The sequence below is a fragment of the Myotis brandtii genome, unplaced genomic scaffold, assembly GCF_000412655.1.
Source record: "Myotis brandtii unplaced genomic scaffold, ASM41265v1 scaffold708, whole genome shotgun sequence".
NCBI classification, from domain to species: domain Eukaryota; kingdom Metazoa; phylum Chordata; class Mammalia; order Chiroptera; family Vespertilionidae; genus Myotis; species Myotis brandtii.
In genome coordinates, this window is record NW_005370777.1 from 400,244 (window position 1) to 419,956 (window position 19,713).

At 42.1% G+C, this 19,713-nt stretch overlaps 1 protein-coding gene across 3 annotated transcripts in view; it reads right to left on the reverse strand.

Moving 5' to 3' along the window:
* Nucleotides 1–19,713, reverse strand: part of ANO4 (anoctamin 4) — a 242,626-nt gene that overhangs the window by 222,192 nt on the left and 721 nt on the right. The gene's annotated exons all lie outside the window — the stretch shown is intronic.

Sequence of the window (19,713 nt, forward strand, 5' to 3'; positions counted from 1 at the left end):
GTTTATGTTGTTCCTTATCTCTTAATACCTCTCTCCCTCCTGCTGCCTTATGTGTGTATGTATGTGAATATGTTACTAGTTCTGTTCCTCTAGAGAAGCCTGTCTAATACAAACACCATTATCCATTTTTAAAATAACTGACCAAGTTCAAGCTCTTCCTTAGCAGCTGGAAAATTTGCAGGGTTAGTGTTTTTTTTCCCCTTTAACTCTTACACTGAGTCCACTTCCCACAGAACTTTATCCCAATGTAGTACATGTTTATGTTGGAAAGTCTGTTATTGCTCACACACTACCATACTTATTTGGCAGGAGAATATTTCAAATTGCTGTTCTGTTCAGGGCCCGGTGGGTTTTATACCACTGCACAATACACTACAGTAATATTTGGGGAGGATAAAAGAGATTCCATTCTTTGCTAAAATGGGAAAGAGTAATTGTGAAGGGGGAGGTGAGAGATAAAACTGAGCATATATAATTGAGAGTTTGGGAACTGATGCCTTCAAACCCTGTACTTTGCTAAGTGTTTGGATATATCCCAGGAATACCTGTTTCAAGGCCCTGGAGATGACCACGCATTTGTCTGAGCGCTACAGAATCTTCTGTGCGTGTGTAATTGTGGCTCTGCTGCTTGGTTCCCCCAATGCTGCCCTTGGGAATAAGGAGGGCAGCCTGCTCTTCAGGCAAATGTGTTTGTTAGCAACTCAGCTCGCTCTAGGATGCTAACCCCAGCTTTAATTTGACATTTGGCTAAGGCACCAAGTCTCAACTGGCCACAAAGAAAAGCTGCAATCTAGGCTTTATGAATCTGGGAGTAATGCCACCTCAGGTTCAATGTCAACGAATAATTCTCAAAACCTCAGCTGAGAAAAACAATACACAGGGAAGAGTGCTTGAAGGACAAGTACTACACCTACTCTTCATGTCGCTGGGCCAAATCGAATCCATAGTGAATAGGATACCCAAAAAGAACCTTACAGTTATAAAAGGGCCTTTTACAGAATTCTGCTTTGAAGCAATGCTATCAACACCAAAGTGTTGGTGGAGGATCGGCCATGTAAAATTTGATGATTTTCATAACAAAACGCTGTGTACTCTTTATGGAGATTCCTGGGAGAACTTCTCTGATGTTGGTGCCAAGAGTGGTTATAATCATCCTGAGCAACTGGTTTCTCTTTGTTCCTGCAAGTGTTTCCTCTTCCCACAGGCTGATGGGAAACTTACAGCCACAGCTGTGGCCCCTGGACCTTACACTTAGGTCATTCTGACACGCATTTAATTGCATTCCTGGTTCCATTTTATTCCCAACTTTTCTTCCTTGCTTTTTTTAAATCTCTTTTCACTCTGCCAAATATTATGTATTTGTATCCGTACCCCAAATTCCTCTGGTATGAGGTTATATACACATGAATACCTATGTATGTACCTTCATGCTATAGTTTCATGCTCTTTCCGTCACCATCTACAGAGCTATTTCTCTTGAAAATATTGCCTATTCTTTTAATGGTTGGAGTCATAAATATGCTATAGACTGTCACATAAAACCAAGTCAGAACACAAGGTACAATCATTAGGGTCTCCAAACGAAATTAAAAACTAAACAGAGTACAGGAGCATTTAATCAACAGAACAACAACAAGACAAGAAGAAGCCCTGGCTGGGTGGTTCAGCTAATGAAAGCATCATCCTGTACACCAAAGGGTTGGAGGTTCCATTCCCAGTCAGAACACATAACTGGGTTGCGGGTTCCATCCCCAGTCAGGGAAAGTATGTGAGACAACTGATTGATGTTTCTTTCTGTCTGTCTCTCTCTCTCTCTCTCTCTCTCTCTCTCTCTCTCTCTCTCCCTCCCTCCCTTCCTCCCTCCCCCCTTACTCTCTCTCTTTAAAAAAGCAATTTAAAATATCCTTGGGTGAGGATTAACAAAAAACAAAATATGTTTCTAAGTTTTGATCAACAACCATTTTCTGAGGTCCTACTTTGTGCCAGACACTAAGCTACATGTGAAGAACTAAAAGGAAAATAAGAATGGTTCATGATTCAAAAAGACTACTCCAGTCTGGGGGGAAGGAGAAGTTACATATGCATGTATGTCTATATGGATACATTCACACACATACATGGTATACCATTAACACTATGACATAAGTCTATATAATCTCATAAAAGCAGGGGCCAGTTAATGCGACCTAAGGGGATAACAGGAAAAGGGATTTTTTTATTGACTGCCGTGATTTAAGGGGCTCTTTAATTCAATCAAGACTGTACTTGATTTACTATAAGTATAGTTAACTGGGTAAAAAACATGTCAAACGATATCACTTCATCAGTATGACCAAGACAACAGTCTCCAGTCCTGTCCAGTTTTGATCTCTACTTGTCCCATACTGTGGAAACTTACCTCGTCCCCAGTGATTAGGGCAGTTTGTGGCATGATTTTCTTCCTCAATTTTGCAAGGGAAATCTAAAACCTTATAAGCAGCCTAAAATCCTTCAAAAGTCAGGGTCTGACAAAAGGGGTATCTTGGCTGGGATCCATAAAATCTTTCATGAGTGTATTTTCAGTTTCGTGGCCTAAGACACCACATGATTTACAGAAACACGCTTACTATTTGAAACGGAGGCCACTGCATCACTCAAAGATAACTTTCAGAGATAAGGGAACTAGTCTTGACTCCACTCTCCGGAACATTTTATACCTTTTGCTAAAGGAAAAAATGTACATAGGCTTTAGAAAGAACTTTTTCAGCTTAAAGTACTTGGTAAAATGTTAGGCAATGTATAATTTTCAGCCATATTTAATTCATTTTCCAAACACTCCCAAGCCCCAGGATCTGTGGGTCCTTTTCTGTGTCCCCACATTGTTCCTCTCCCATGTCAATCCCAATGGGCTGCCAACTTCTTATACTATCAGGGTCCTAATTACTATTTGCTGAAAATTCTCAGGATGTGAAATTGCTTAAAGTAAATTTAAATGTATCAATATTATTGCTCAAAAAAGTAGATACCATTGATATGTTTCCAATTAACCCTATTTTACACAGCTTCCCAGAGTAAGGAAATTCCCAAATTTCTCTATGGAACCATTTCATACATTTCAGGCTGGTTTGCAAGTACACACAGATGCATAAAAGTTAACCCTTTAGGACAGTGGTTCTCAACCTGTGGGTCTCGACCCCTTTGGCGGTCGAACAACCCTTTCACAGGGGTCGCCTAAGACCATCCTGCATATCAGATATTTACATTACGATTCGTAACAGTAGCAACATTACAGTTATGAAGTAGCAACGAAAATAATTTTATGGTTGGGTCACAACATGAGGAACTGTATTTAAAGGGCCAGAAGGTTGAGAACCACTGCTTTAGGAGTTCATGATGGCACACTCACCCTTCTAACCCCATTGACTACTCTCGCTGAAGTGGCCCTCCCCAGATATTGTTTCTTCATCTCCCTTTAAGACACCATTTCCTTAGCAGCGGTTATCTAATCTATAGGTGTCCATTTTACTTCCTAGGTTTATCTCCCTGCATCCTTTCAGCTCCAGGTGGGAGTCAGATGCATATCTTCCACCTCTCACGACCTCCAATGCCACCACCGTGGTCCATCATCACCTCTGTCCTGATTTCTGCACCAGCCTCCTAGCTGGTGTGCCTTCACCCTAACTCCCCACGGTCTGTTCCCCATGCAGCAGTAAATGAGATCCTTTCGAGGCTGCCAGTCAAATCATGGATCTCCTGTACTCAAAGCACTGGCTTCCCACCTCACTCTGAGCAAACTCGAATTCCTACCATGACCCCCAGCTCCCAGCCTCCTCCTCTGTCACTCTGCTCTTGTGCTCCTGGCCTCCTTGCTATTCTTTAATCAAGCCAGGCGCAATCTCTTCTCAGGGCAGGCCTTTGCACAGGCCGTTCCCCATGCTTGGGCATCTTTTCCCATATATCCCCTGGCTCACACCCTCACTCCCCTACTCAGGGCTCTGCTCAAATAGCACGTTGCTGAGAGGACTGCCCTGGCCGGCATACTCCATGCCACCTTCGCTTTCCCCTTCATTCGGCTTCACTTACAATGTCCTGACATCCGTTAATTTATCAGCTTTTTTGTAAATCTCCTCCTACTTAAATGTAATCTCTTTGGGAGCAGGGAGCATATTTATTTTATATACTGCTGTATCCTGGGGCCTAGACTAGAGCCTGGCCTTTCAGATGATTGAAATAAGTAATTATTGAATGAGTAAATCTTACATAAGGTCCCTTTGTCATTCCTAATGCCTAATGAGAAATCGTCTCTCCCAGGGCCCACTACTATCATCTCCACACCAGTATCCCCCTCATTGCATACACCAGTCCTTCTAATTTGGACTGCATTTGGCTCTCAGAGTGATGTTATCTACAATCTGACCTTGTCTTTCTCCTGCTCAAAATTTTGTCCAGTGCCTACAGAATACAGCAAAACCTCCTTTCCCTGTCATATTAAGCCTTTGGAGATCTGGCCTGAGCCTTCTGGCTAAGCTTCATCTCCGACATCGCCCCAAAGAATAAATTACGTGCAGCTCACTTATGCCCCCAGTGTCTTTGCACTTGATTGTTTCTCTGTCTGGGGCAGCCTCCCCTGCTTTGCAACTCATCCGAATGGTCTCAGGGCAGATGCTACCTCCTCTGCCCCAGGACAGCCTTAAGCCTTCCCCTTCCATGCTCCACCTCCACCTTGCAGATATTTTCAAGAAAGCACATTACCTTATTTTATTACAATTATTTATTCTCAGGTCAGCTGCCCGGTGAACAGCAAACCCCTTAAAGAAAGGGGCCATATCTTATTAGTATTCATATTCCTCATGCTTGGCCTACAGTAAGTGCTCATTAATTGCCTCCTGAGTTAATTATAGACAAATTAATTAATAATAAGGCAATGATACAGAACATTTGCAGAAGGATCTGAGCAACTGGTGCTCTGAATTTGGGAATGTGAAGACATTAAATTCAGTTGCAAATTTAAAACAAATGTTTTTTAGAGTTAGATGGGCAATTCAAAATATGGGCTTTTAAAGGAGCGATAAAAGAAACAAATGAGTCCATCACATCTACGTGTATAAATTTTCAATATTTTCCCCAGGTAATTTTTTCATTCTATAGTGCCTAAAGAACACTCCCTTTCTCTTCTCATCCCTCAGTACTCCTGGAAATGTGTGAAGACTAGACAAGGAACTACCATAAAACCATTTTGAATAATTTATTTAAAGAAAAAAAAATACTATACACACACACATATGTGTGTGTGTGTGTAGAAAGAATACTTTAAAAGACTACTGAGATTCATAAAAGAACATCTGAATAAATAGTATATATATCCTGTTTGGGGACAGGTTGGAACAATTTCATTAAAAAAAAATCTTCCTAAGATAATTTATAAATTTAATTTAACCTTTCCCTAAAACATGGGTTTTTTAAAGAACTAGACAATTTCTAAAGTTCATACAAAAAAAATAAGCATGTAAGAAGACCCAGAAAATCCTGGAACAAAAAAAAATAAATAACAAGAGAAGACCAGCCATACCAGATACTAAAACACATAAAACCAGGGAAGTTAACAGTGTGGAGCTAGCCAACAAGCTGACAGTCAACAAAACAGAGCAGATTCTCCAAAAATAGTTCTAACTGCATAAGGGGATTTAATAGATGATGCTACCCTTTCAGGCAACCTTCACCCTGATCTAAGTAAACATCATCTTTCTCAAGGATTACCACATCCCAGGCTAGGGAAAGACACATTGTTCAAGAAATGTTTGGAGGGAACTGGGTAGTTATTGGGAGAAAATAAAATTGAATTTCGATTTCATTCCTACACCAAAAATAAGTGTGAACTAACGACACAGACAAAAATAAAATCAGAAAAATACAAAAAGAAATTGTGAAAGAACCAGTTTTATGTGCCCAGAGTTGGTTAGGCTTTTTTGATTATTACCCCAAATCCAGAAACTACAAAAGACAACTTTAACTACATGAAAATTAAAAAAGTTCTTATGCTCAGAATATCACATATAATATCAAAAGACAAATGACAGATTAGGGGGGAAATATTTTGGGGGAAATCATAAGGAAATGCTAATTTCTTTAACATATGAAGAGCTCCCAAAAATCAAAAAGGCCAACACTCAACTTTTACAAGTGAGTTCACAAAAGGCACAGACTATTCACAGAAGGGGACAACACAAGGGAAAACATGAAAAGATGCTCAAATTAAACTCTTCACCTAGCAGACCAGCAAATATCAGAATGTTAGCGGGTTTAGCAGTGAGGAAGGACACAGGCATTCTCCGTTGCCGGTGGGAGAGTAAATTATCACACTTCTATCAATGTGGTAAGAGCTATCAAAATTTTAAACTCGCATGCCCTGTGACCCAGGCATCCATCCTACTTTTAGAAATCCTTCCTATACACTTACTGGCATATAACCACTTCTCCCTAGTCACCCTCCCCCCATCTATACCAATCCCATCCTGTCAGCTTTTCTCTCCAGGAAACTGCAAGCTACAATGCACCACCTGAGGAGCAACCATCCCTAATACCTCTCAAATATGAAAAACTTATAAAAATAGCTGGCCAGCATGGCTCAGTGGTTGAGCATTGACCTATGGACCAGGAGGTCATGGGTCAATTCCTGTCAGGGCATATGCCCAGGTTGCAAGCTCAACCCCCAGGAGGGGGCATTTAGGAGGCAGCCAATCAATGATTCTCTCTCATTACTGATGTTTCTATCTCTCTCTCCCTGTCCCTTCCTGTTTAAATATATATATATTTGCTGCCATCTTGCTCAGTTTTCTCTTTTCTGGTCAGAAAGTCACTTACTGTGTCTAGTAGGTCCCTCCTCCCATGGATCCCTGTGGCCTGTAGTCCTTCAGTTCCCCTGTTCATACATCACTGAGTCAGACTTACAATCCAAGTGAATTCCAAATCACAACAAGCATTTAAATGACGGATAGCAAAAACTGTGAAATTCGTCCAAAAAGCTTCATCATAAAACCATTAATCAGAGACATGAAGAAGAAAGGATGATCATAATTATTAAGGAAAAGTTCTGCTAAGCAAGCAAGCACACACATACTAGTACATCTGTGTGTACTTGCTTCCTAATACCAGAGAGACAAATAATGATAATAACAAGTTAAACAACTGTTGGGCAATGTAAGCATCTTGAAGGCACTGAGCTAAGCACTTTCTCTGTACCATCTCATTTAACATCCCCAGCAACTCAGTGAGGTAGAGGCTGTTAGTTATCCCCATTTTTATAACCGGGGACAATTATATGCGTAGTGACTAAGTAACCTGCACAAGGTCCAAAGGTGAGTTAGCGGCAAAGGCAGGATGGGAACTGGACTGTCTGCCCCAGAGCCCAGGCTCATCACCACCAGGAGATACTTTCCTGTAAGTCCTAATTCTTTTAGAGGCAAGGTAGAACGAATGGGTGAAAAGCTTGCTTGGAGTAGAATGAAACACTGATACTGAGTTAAAGATCACAGCGAATAGAGAGTGGGAATTTGGGGAAATCCATAAATATTGCTTTTTGTTTCCAAGCACCATTTCCATTATACAACTCACCCAGATGTTCCACATTAGGCAGAACCTGTTTTGGTAAATGTTGCTCATTGATATACATATGTCTCTCTGGCTTTCCCTCCTTTCTTCCCAAATTGAAAAACCTTGCTAAACTGCTTTTGTGTTCACTTTCTAGTTCACTTCCACCTCCCTCTCCTAATGAGCTGTGTCAGAGTTCCCTGCACTCAAGTTACCAGGCTGCAGAAGAACACCCCAACTTGCTCCCTTCAAACTCAAGCAAGAAACAGGTCCTTTTCTTCCCCACGTTCTTCATCTAAATTCTGACAACTTTACCCTTGAGACAAATACTCATGAGCCTTGAAGTCCATAGTACTTTTCCTTTCCATCAATTCAAGAACTAAAAGCTTGTTTATAATTCTTGTTCCTAAGTATTCCCAATTGTTTCAACTGTTAAACTTATCTAGGGGAGAAAACCCTCAAGACAGTGGTTTATGACAGACTAGATAGAAAGTAAATATAACAACAGTGAGCTAAAGGCAGTGAATGGAGAGAAGATAATTTTAACATAATGTATAAGTTTTAAAAAAATGGAAAGAAAGCCCAAATGTGAAGAGAATAGTAGCAAAGACAGTCTTCATTTTCTTTGTCTCCATAATGCTTACACCACCTGACATGCTCTGTAAAGGCTAAGGTGCTTATCTTGTCCTCCCGGCAAGATGTTGACTGTTTTGTTCACTTTGTCATATCTCCAGTGCCTAGAACTGAGCCTGGAGCAGAGTAAGTACTCAGCAAGTACTTGATAAATGAATGAGTGAATGCATGAAACTTCTATCTCGTTATGTCTTGCTCCATGAACAAAATGTATTTGCTTTCATGCTCTGTCCAGGATATCTTGAGATCCTCCTTGCCACCCCTCAATCTTCTGGGTTACTTTCAGGATAAGGAGTCATCTGATCAGATCCAATTCTGAGATATACAAAACTTAACTTGCCACTCCCTAAACATGTTACCTGATTCTTTCAGGAAAAAAAAACAACACCAAAGGAAGGAAGAGGCACACCAGAAATCATACTTTAGGGATGAACTTAATCATCACACACAGAAAATCCTAAGCCACTTTTCTTCTATATGAAACTAGCTTATGCATGCATATCCCAGCTGGTTCATAAAATGATTGTATTCCTTGTAAATAGCATGAAGTTAATTGCCAAAGAAAAAGAAACATAACTAAGTTATAAGTAATAAAGCATCAAAGGGCCATGGGGTTTTTACACTGTGGACAGTATATGAACAGATACTTCAGTGACCTCAATCTCTCTCTAAGTCTAACGGATTGATTTAGGTTAGATTTCCTGGCTTCATTTCCTTTGAATGTCAAAGCGTACCCTCAAGGGCAAAAGGGATGGTTGAGAAGCGAGCCTATGCAGTTGTGTACTGAGCAACTGCCCTTCTTCCCTGCTGAACACAGCCTTTTGATTTAATTAAACCTGAGGAGAGATTCCAAACAAATTTCCATTTGGCTTTTTCTAGACCATATTAATTATCTTCCAGAAACAGACTGCCATTTAGATACTACTCCCATCTCCCCTAGCCAAAGATTCCTCACCTTCCTCTGCATTTTCCATTCCCCTTCTCGCAGCCCCACTCCCCACTCTGCCAACTGCCCCACCAACTCCACCTCATTATTGACACATTATCAAATCTCTAGCCAGCTCCTCTTTCTAGAATGGCCTTTCTTCCCTCTGCCTTACTGTAAGTCTACAGCCTACTAAAATCTCTATTTATAACAGTCTGCATTGTAACCAGGTCATCGACACATGAAACAAATCCTTACTAATTTGTGGCTTTTTGGAGGACAGAAATTATGGTGTTACTTTTTTTTAAAATTTAAATCATTTTTTTTGTTTTTCAATTACAGTTGACATACAATATAATATTAGTTTCAGGTGTATCCCCATTCATTAGACATAGTGATCATCCTGATAAATCCTGTACCCGTCTAACACCATAGTTATTAGAATATTACTGACTATATTCCTTATGCTGTACTTTACATCCCCATGACTATTCTGTAACAACCAAGTTGTAGTTCTTAATCCCGTCACCTTTTTCGCCAATCTCCTACTCCCCCTCTCATCTGGCAACTGTCAAAATGTTCTCTGTATCTATAACTCTACGTTCTCTTCTGCTTGTTTATTTTTTTAGATTCAATCATCGATAGATATCACTTATTGCCATTTTATTATTCATACATATTTTTACCTTTTTTTTCTTTTTCTTCTTAAAGACTCTAATATTTCAAGTAATACTGGTTTGGTGAACTCCTTTAGCATTTTCTCATCTGGGAAGTTCTTTATATGATCTTCAATTCTAAATGATAGTTTTGCTGGGTAGCGTAATCTTGATTGTAGGTCCTTGCTTTTCATCACTTGGAATATTTCTTGCCAATCCTTTCTGGCCTGCAAAGTTTCTGTTGAGAAATCAGCTGACAGTCTTATGGGTAACTAACTGCTTTTCTCTTGCTGCTTTTAAGATTCTCTCTTTGTTTTTAACCTTTTGCATTTTAATTATGATGTGTCTTGGTGTGGGCCTCTGGGTTCATTTTGTTTGGGACTCTCTGTGCTTCTTGGACTTGTATGTCTATTTCCTTCACCAGGTTAGGGAAGTTTTCTGTCATTATTTTTTCAAATAGGTTTTCATTTCTTGCTCCCTTTTCTCCTTCAAGCATCCCCTTGATGCAAATATTGGTATGCTTGAAGTTGTCCCAGAGGTTCCCTACACTATCCTCATTTTTTAAAATTTGTTTTGCTGTTCTGATTGGGTGCTTTTTGCTTCCTTATATTCCAAATCACTGATTTTATTCTCAGCTTCATCTACTCTACTGTTGATTCCCTGTAAATTATTCTTCATTTCTGACTGGTTGTTTTTTATGGTTTTCACATAATTTTTTATGCCACTGAAGTTCTCATTAAGTGCACTGATCATCCTTATAACCAGTGTTTTGAACTCTACGTCTATTAGGTTGCTCATTTCCATTTTGCTTGGTTCTTTTTCTGATCTTTCATTTGGAACATGTTTCTTTGTCTCCTTGTTTTGACAGCCTCCCTGTGATTGTTTTTATGCACTAGATATAGTTGCTACATCTCCGGGACTTGGTAGATTGGTCTTATGTAGTAGGTGTTCTGTAGGATCCAGTGACTCAGCCTCCCCATCACTGAGCTGGGGCACTGCAGGTATGCCTTCCCCCGCCCCCAATTTAGGCTGTGTACATTCTCCTATTGTATTTGAGAGCCTTGATTGCTATTGGCACATCAATGGGAGGGATTCACCCTCAAGTCAGTCGACTGCAAGGACTGGCTATGGTCATTGACCACTGTGGAGGGTCAGCTATGCAGGGGTTTACCCCACAGAGCAGGACTTACTTTAGCAGGGCTCTGGTGCTCACTGAGTCCACCTCTTGAGTCGGTTGCTTGTGGAGGTGGTTAAGGAGTGCTTTGACATGGTCTGAAGCTGTCCACAAGGTGCGCTGGCTCTGGGGCCTCGCAGGAGGTGCAGACCAAGGTCAGCCGCCACCTGTGTTCTGCCCAGTTAGCTACAAAGCGATCTGCAGATGGCTGTTACTTGTGCTGGGCTTGGAGATACCCTATTGAGGCAAACTGAGAACCAAGGTGGTTGCTGCTAGTGCCAGGCCTGGGGCCACTTATCAATAAGTACTGGGCATTCTGAGGCCAGATGCTGTTTGTTTGAGAGATTTTAGGAACGTCTGAAGCATGAGCCAAGATAGACCATTCATATGGGAATGCCACTGGAAACAGCTTGGGTCATCCCAAAAGTTGGGTGTGGCAGAGTCTCAGGGAATCACCAGGGTGGGGCAAATAGTATGGACTAGGTTGATGGAGATTCAGATATGGTGCCTGCCAGTCAGCCCTGTGGGAGGGTGGAGGAGTCTCAAAAAGGGAACAATGGCTTTTGCCAGCATTTCTGTATAGCTAGCAGAAAGTTGCCGCTCTTGTCCTGATGCCAGATAATTCCTTTCCTCCCCTGATGTCCCTGGTGCCCTTCGAGCTGTTACCCCAGTGCTGGAGCTCAGATGAGCAAGTCCAGGTAAGTCTGTGCATGGGCCCTTTAAGAGGACCTGCCTGGTAGCTTCCATCTCCCTCAGCCACAATTCCTGCTGGTTTGCACCATAAGTTTTGGGGACTTCTCTTCCTGGCACTAGAATCCTGACATGTAGGACCACCCCATTTCGCGTCTCCACCCTTCCTACCAGTCTCAGTGTGGCTTCTTCTTTAATTCCCTTGCTGTAGGACTTCCATTCATCTAGATTTCAGGTGGTTCTGAATGATGGCTGTTCTCTAGTCTAGCTGTAATTTTGATGTGGTTGTGGGAGGAGGCGAGTACCACATTTACCTATGCTGCCATCTTGACTAGAAGTCTACCTCTTTTTTTATTTTCTAATCTTTCATTCCTGGGGACCTAACACAATGCTTTGCTTATAGAAGAAACTTAATAAATTCTTGCTGTTTACTTTTTTGGAACTCACTTGGAGGCAGAGACATTTTCTGAGGTTTGCACAGAATTTCTAATGGCTGCCAAACTCTTGATCCTTCTCACTATAATTTATATAATCACATTGCTCTGAAAAATTCCTTTTCTACATAGGGCTCCAGTAGCTTCCATCTCCCTCAGCCACAATTCCTGCTGGTTTGCACCATAAGTTTTGGGGACTTCTCTTCCTGGCACTAGAATCCTGACATGTAGGACCACCCCATTTCGCGTCTCCACCCTTCCTACCAGTCTCAGTGTGGCTTCTTCTTTAATTCCCTTGCTGTAGGACTTCCATTCATCTAGATTTCAGGTGGTTCTGAATGATGGCTGTTCTCTAGTCTAGCTGTAATTTTGATGTGGTTGTGGGAGGAGGCGAGTACCACATTTACCTATGCTGCCATCTTGACTAGAAGTCTACCTCTTTTTTTATTTTCTAATCTTTCATTCCTGGGGACCTAACACAATGCTTTGCTTATAGAAGAAACTTAATAAATTCTTGCTGTTTACTTTTTTGGAACTCACTTGGAGGCAGAGACATTTTCTGAGGTTTGCACAGAATTTCTAATGGCTGCCAAACTCTTGATCCTTCTCACTATAATTTATATAATCACATTGCTCTGAAAAATTCCTTTTCTACATAGAGCAATAGTCACCAATATAAAACCATCACCACTGGTTTTAGATAGTCATTCCTAATCTACATGTTCAACAATTATTGGGTATCTGCTATAGCAGTCACTGAACTAGACCTTGCAGTACAGAGATAAAAATAAGGTCCCTGTCTTCAAGAAACAAAATGTCTATTTGGGAGAGAGCCAAGTAGACAAATAATTACAGTATAGTCTATTAAGCCCTATGAAATCTTTGTACTAAGGAATGCAAGAGACAGACGTGGTCAACCTAGTTCAGCTTTGTACAATAAAAGTCACACAAAGGTGGTAAGTGTCAAAAAGCTTCCATGGGAGATGATATCTGAACTTGCCCTGGAAATTAGTCTGAAGAAAAAGGAGAGACATTCCAGGCAGAGGAAAGAGAATGTGCAAGGCACTAAGGAAAGCAAGAGCTGCATATTTCTGAGCATTGCAATTGTTCTGGTTCTTCTGGAACACTCCAGGGGGCTCGCAAAACAAGAAGGCAAGGGTTGTCCATTTCGATGGACCTGGTATGCATGGCCAATTTTTTATATTGAAACTAGAGGCCCAGTGCACGGGTAGGGTCCCTAGGCCTGGCCAGCGATCAGGGCCGATCAGGTTCCCCGCCTCCCAGCCTCCCCACCTCCTCCTTCCCTTGCTCCCTCAGCACCCTGCCACCGCTGGTCACCCACCATGTTCCACGCCACCCCCTGGTGGTCAGCACACATCACAGAGAACGATCGAACTCCCAGTCTCCTGGTCGAACTCCCGAGAGGACAATTTGCATATTAGCCTTTTATTATATAGGATTTTGCTTTTCTTAGGAACATTTCAAGAATTTCATAAACACTATGCTTAAGTCTTCCCTCACGCTTGACTACTTAGTTGATTATTTATTTCTGTTTTGCAGAGGCGGTGATGCTTATTCACCCCCTGATGCTTATTCACCTGCAATTTGTTCCATGGACACCATGCATTTCAGACTATCAATTGAGGATTCCAGGCAACAGGTAAGTTTGGCCAAAGAATGGGATTGTCATTTCTTAAGTCAGAACAATAGAGCAAACAAGCTTAGCTAATTAATCTCTTTCGTTCTAATTCTATTTCTATTTTTAACAAAATCAGAAGCTAAAAATACTGTGTTGGAAAACTGTACAATATGTGTCGTGATGACAGCAAAGGTATATTTTTATCAAAGGAACTTCTCCGTGTAATAACCATGGGCAAGAACTATTTTTTGACTGGATTTTTTTTTTGAGAAACCATGTGAAACAGTAAGCGATCACTGGCTGAGCATCAAAAGATGATCAACTCTATGAATCATAACTAGATTCTGAACTTCCTCAAAGCAGTGGCTGCATCCGGCTGTCTCACCGCTGATTTCAACTGTCTGACATTAGGGTGAACACAATAGGTGCTCAGTTAGTATTACGTGAATGAATGGATGAAGGAATGAATCCATACGCATCACCCCCTCTTTGCAAAACAGAAATAATCAACTAAATAATTGAAGCATAAGGGGACACTTAAGCATAGTGTTCGTGTAAAATTCTTGAAATGTTCATAAGGAAAGCAGAATTTCAATATAAAAAATGCACTTCCACACGAGCATGAACAAATTACCATAAATATTTGCTTGATGTGACTCACTCTGACTGGTACAGCCACGTAATCTGCCTGAAATGAACCCAGAAATAATGGACCCCAGTGAGTTAGATACCACAAGGCAGTTTTGTGAGCAATGAAAGACCCAGCAAGTATCAGCTGTGTTTCATCCCCACACCAGGAATGAAACAGGGGTCTGAGTAAACCCATGAACATTGCACTGAACTGTCCTGCCCAGGTGCTAACCAGGTCTCCTACCCTGAGGAAGGCACTTAACTTCCCTGGGCCTCAGCTTCCCTATCTTGAAAGGAAGAGGGTAGGTGACTTCAAGGTCCCTTTGGATGGTAAGGAGAGACATTTCAAGATGTCCCAGGGTCAGCAGCTGATCATCATATACACATGAGCCCTGTCCACGAAGGTTCACCATTACCACACTTTTCTGAGTAACTCTGATACTCATGTCACTGCTGTAGTTCTGTGGGCTTTGTAGGGTCAAGGGAAGGTATAGCCCGTCCCTTCCAGGATGAGTCCGCTGCTTTAGAAATTACCATCTACCCAGTCAATATCAGAGGTAAAATAACAGTTCACAATTTGTAATGGGTGGGGGAGCCCTCTGAGATCATCTGGCCCCAGCCCAATGTAGAAGACATGATCATGTTTGAGTCCTACAGCCAGTTAGCGACTAGAGCTGGACTAGAATCTGGGAGCCTGAAGACATCCTATTGTGACTGGCTGGGGTCTCTGATGATCTCCAGACACTCATTCCCTCTCTGGCCAGGTCTCCCACCCTGAGGAAGGCACTTAACTTCCCTGGACCTCAGCTTCCCTATCTCGAAAGGAAGAGGGTAGGTGACCTCAAGGTCCCTTTGGATGGTAAGGAGAGACATTTCAAAACGTCCCAGGGTCAGCAGCTGATCATCATATACACATGAGCCCTGTCCACGAAGGTTCACCATTACCACACTTTTCTGAGTAACTCTGATACTCATGTCACTGCTGTAGTTCTGTGGGCTTTGTAGGGTCAAGGGAAGGTATAGCCCGTCCCTTCCAGGATGAGTCCGCTGCTTTAGAAATTACCATCTACCCAGTCAATATCAGAGGTAAAATAACAGTTCACAATTTGTAATGGGTGGGGGAGCCCTCTGAGATCATCTGGCCCCAGCCCAATGTAGAAGACATGAGTTTGAGTCTTACAGCCAGTTAGCAGCTAGAGCTGGACTAGAACCTGGGAGCCTGAAGACATCCTGTTGTGACTGGCCAGGGTCTCTGATGATCTCCAGACACTCATTCCCTCTCTGACACTCACAGGAGGTCCCCAGTGGGAGACCAACTGGGAAAATATGAGTGAATTCCTGCTGTATTACAATATGTCCGCTTTCTGTAAGAATGGCTGTTGGGCCCCATAAGCCGGAAGGTCACTAAGCAGATGCCTAATTAAGGGTCCAAGATTTCTATTAGAGAAAAGGCCCTCAACTCCCCAGTGGGAGACCAACTGGGAAAATGTAAGTGAATTCCTGCTGTGTTACAATATGTCTGCTTTCTGTAAGAATGGCTGTTGGGCCCCATAAGCCAGAAGGTCACTAAGCAGATGCCTAAGGGTCCAAGATTTCTATTAGAGAAAAGGCCCTCAAAACCTGTCACTATGTGTTTTTTATCAATCTCTTAGCTCTTCAGACTTAAGAGCCAATGGTATTTCTGGAGAATTAAATGCTAACTATAGGGAAGAATATTCCCCTTTCATCTTGCATTATTTGGGGGCTGTGATTTGGGTTTCCTCCAAACTTCTGCCATCTCCCTCTACCACCCATGAGATAGAACTTGCAACACAAACATTGATGACAGCCTGGTTAGGTTGTTATACTACTGAGGACATGATTTGTTTCTGCAAAGCTGATCTAATGACTGTCGTCCTAAACGAATTCAGTAAGGAAGCACGGATCGAAATGCAGCATTCCACACGGCTCCTGAGCATCTCTCCTATGTTATACAATCTGTCTGAGTTGCCAATTGCAATAGCAAGTTCCTTTCAAAGTAGATCACCATGGCTGGTGTCAGAAGTGGTTTTGAATCTCTGTTAAAGCACGGTTCTCCCTCTGAGCAGCTTTATGTGGGAGTTGTGCATTACTCATTTTACTCAGTAAAAAAAAAAAGGCTTGTGGAGAATAAAGGGAATATATGGATTTAATTGCATTGGGAAAAGCAACAGAAAAATTCAGCCAACATCCTTAATGATACTGTCCATTCAATTCCCAGAGAAAGGTTATATCACATAATCAAATGATTTTACTTGGTATCACCCATAAACTCCCCCTCTTAACACAAAGACCTTTTAGATAGTAAACATGTAAGGATTTAAGGGCAGTCCAACCTAGAGAGATGCAGGGTGTCATTAATTAAAATGCAAAACTGATTCTATTTCTGGTCCTGGCAATCAGCTATGGGAAACAGTTTCAATGACAAGAATGTCTGCAGAAGCATGAGGTTATATTTATATTAATGGGAGCGATTTCTTCTTTCAGTTACGTGATTACAGGTTGAACACTGGAGTTTGGTTACGAAAAGAGAAGCTGTAGCCACCTCTTCGTTAACCGCCAATTTTCACTGTCTGAGTTTATATGTGTACACATATGCAGGTTCACGTATAGAAACATATATAAAGCAAAAGTGGGAAAGAAAGAAAGAAGAAAGAAAGAAAATAAAAATGGAAAGCAGTGACTCACAATATAAGCTGCCCATTTCAACTGAAAAACAACACTGAAAAGAAACAGAGTAAGAACACTGTTTCAATGATAGCTGTCATTAAGAAATGTGCAAAGTGAATAATTGCATAGGCAACCAATCGAGGCGATTCTAGAGCCGTTTCAAATAACTTTGATTTGCTAGGGTTGCAGGCAAAATCAGTTGCAAGGCACAGCAGCTAAATTAGTACGCGCAAATAAAATGTTGCAGTGACTTCATCACACCAAGAGGCTCTGCTCTTGTGCATTTTTCCTGCAGTAGTTTTCTATGCTGCCGCTGGAGACCCTGCAAAGAAATTAACAGGACACTATGCCCTGAGACAAGGAAAGGCTGAAGAATGGCTCTCCAGATTCAAAGAAATTCCCAAAGGTGTTATATGGAGGAGGGGTGTGGGGGGCGGGAAAATCCCTACCAGAAAAAAAAAAAGTTAGCTAGAGGATAGAGAATGCTAAGCAATTTCTCAGTATCTCAGAAACGTTTCTTCTATTCTCTAAGTGAGCATGCTGCAACTATTAAAAATATGAACACATAATAGTCACAAGTAAACAGTACAGTAGTGTCTATGTGTGTGTGTATATATATATATATATGCAGTTCTGACTGCAGAGATAAACATTGTTCAGCAAAATAAAACAAGTCTAGGAATTAATCTCACAGCTAAAGTTGCTACTAATCAAAATGAAGTCTTTCCTAGTCACATCTGAAATTGCCCGCAGTGTGAAATGTGTCTATTTCCATGACACCCGAGCTGATGAATACTTCAAGCTGATTTGCCAAGCACCTGATAAAAATCCTTGCAACGGGACCAAAAAAATTTAAGCAAAGTAAGAAAACACTATTAAGGAAGAAAGTAAACAACTAAACATTAAAGAATCATCAAAGGAACAGAGAAGTCTGCCAGTCAAAGCACTATCTTGCAGGGAACCCTAATCCAGGTAGGAAAGAGTGGATTTTAAGACAGCTCATCTAAACAATGCTGAAAGTAACTGAAACATTGTTTGAGGATTCAGAGATTGCAGTCTGCAAGGATCTAAATTTGTTGCTGTTGCTGTTAACTCACTGTGGTTTTACTCTGCAACTGGACTATCATTTAAATAAAGAGCAAGAATTTGCAGATATTTATATGCATGCTTCCATTTACGCAAAGAACCCTCCACCAAAATTAAAACACCAAACGCTGTTACTCAGGACCCAGGGAAAAGCATATGTCATCACCACTATTCTAAGAAAAATCCACACAGATGGTGGAAACAAAAGTGGTGAGAATGAGCAGGACATTAAGGAACTTTACATTCCAAACTCCCAGGCAACAGGGGGAGAGACCAGCAACTTCATTCCACAGTTTTTTCCTCCTTTATTACCCATCCCCCACCCCCCAGATCACATGTATGAGTACAGTATCCTATAAACCACAGCCTGAATTGCGTGGAATGGGAAGCTTCCTGAGAGTGAAATGGAAATCAGAGAAGTTGACCCACCTCTAGCCCAAGACTAGAAAAGAATGAAGCAGAATTACAACTGTGACGTTTATTCTCTGGGATGCTGCATTGACCAAAATACTTCAACACACCTGCTACCAAAAGTTAAAAAAAAAATTAAAAGAGGAAGAAGAAAATGTCCCTGTGAAGAGAGACCCCTTCAATCACAGGCTCCACAAGGTGAGAACTATACCAAAATGTTCTTGGCTTCCTTTGGGCTTCAAGAGGCAGCCAGGGATGGACTTGAAGTTGTGGCACTCTCTGCAGCAAGCCCCGGGAGACCAGGTGCACCATCAGAGCCCTATTCCAGGAGGAATGCCCTGGGGTAAACAATCTGCCCGTGGACACTGCAACACGCATGTTCTTCCTTGGGAGCCTGCTTATTTTCTCTTAGAAAAGTCTAACCGTTCTCACAGCCTCACAGCATGTTACCTCCCAGCGGGAGGACGAAACTATGTTGTCAACTCAAAAAGGCTCCCATCGTCACTGACACACCACCCTCCGAACAGGATGCAAAATATGGTTTGCAGAACAGGCACCCTGAGACTCCAAAGGGAAAGAAGCGATGAGGTCATGCAGTCTACCCCCGTGAGCCGGTGCAGGATTCCTCCCGCCGCCGATGTTATTGCCCAAGTTGTTAAAGCCACAGGATCCAGGGCCATCCTGGACCCACCGGCAGGTGTGCAAAGCACCACTGCCCGCAGCGGACTCCGACATCACTCATGCATGTGCTCGCCTTCACCCGGAAAGATGGAAGAGTTTGCTCCGTGGGTGGATCAGCCCCACGCCTTCCAGATTCCCAGAGAGTGCCCCTCCAGATGCCAAGAATTCACCTTGCCCAAATGTGCCCGTGCCCCCTCCACAGATCCCCTGCACACTGCTGCGATTCACCATCCTGAACACATTTCCCCAGCTGCCGCTTCAAGGACAAAGAGAGAGAAGTGCTTATGTTTCCATCACAGCCCAGGAGCTGGGGTTTCTGGCAAAGGATAAAAACCAAGAGGCAGGCAATCCGGAGAAATGACTCCTGGCATTTTAGGGAGCTCCCCTGACATGGATGCATGTAAACAGGGGGACCGCAGAGAGAAGGTCACCAAGCTGAGCTGGGAAGAGCGAGCCAGCGAGAGAGACAGCGAGAGCGTTCCCTTCACTGCCGCAGACCA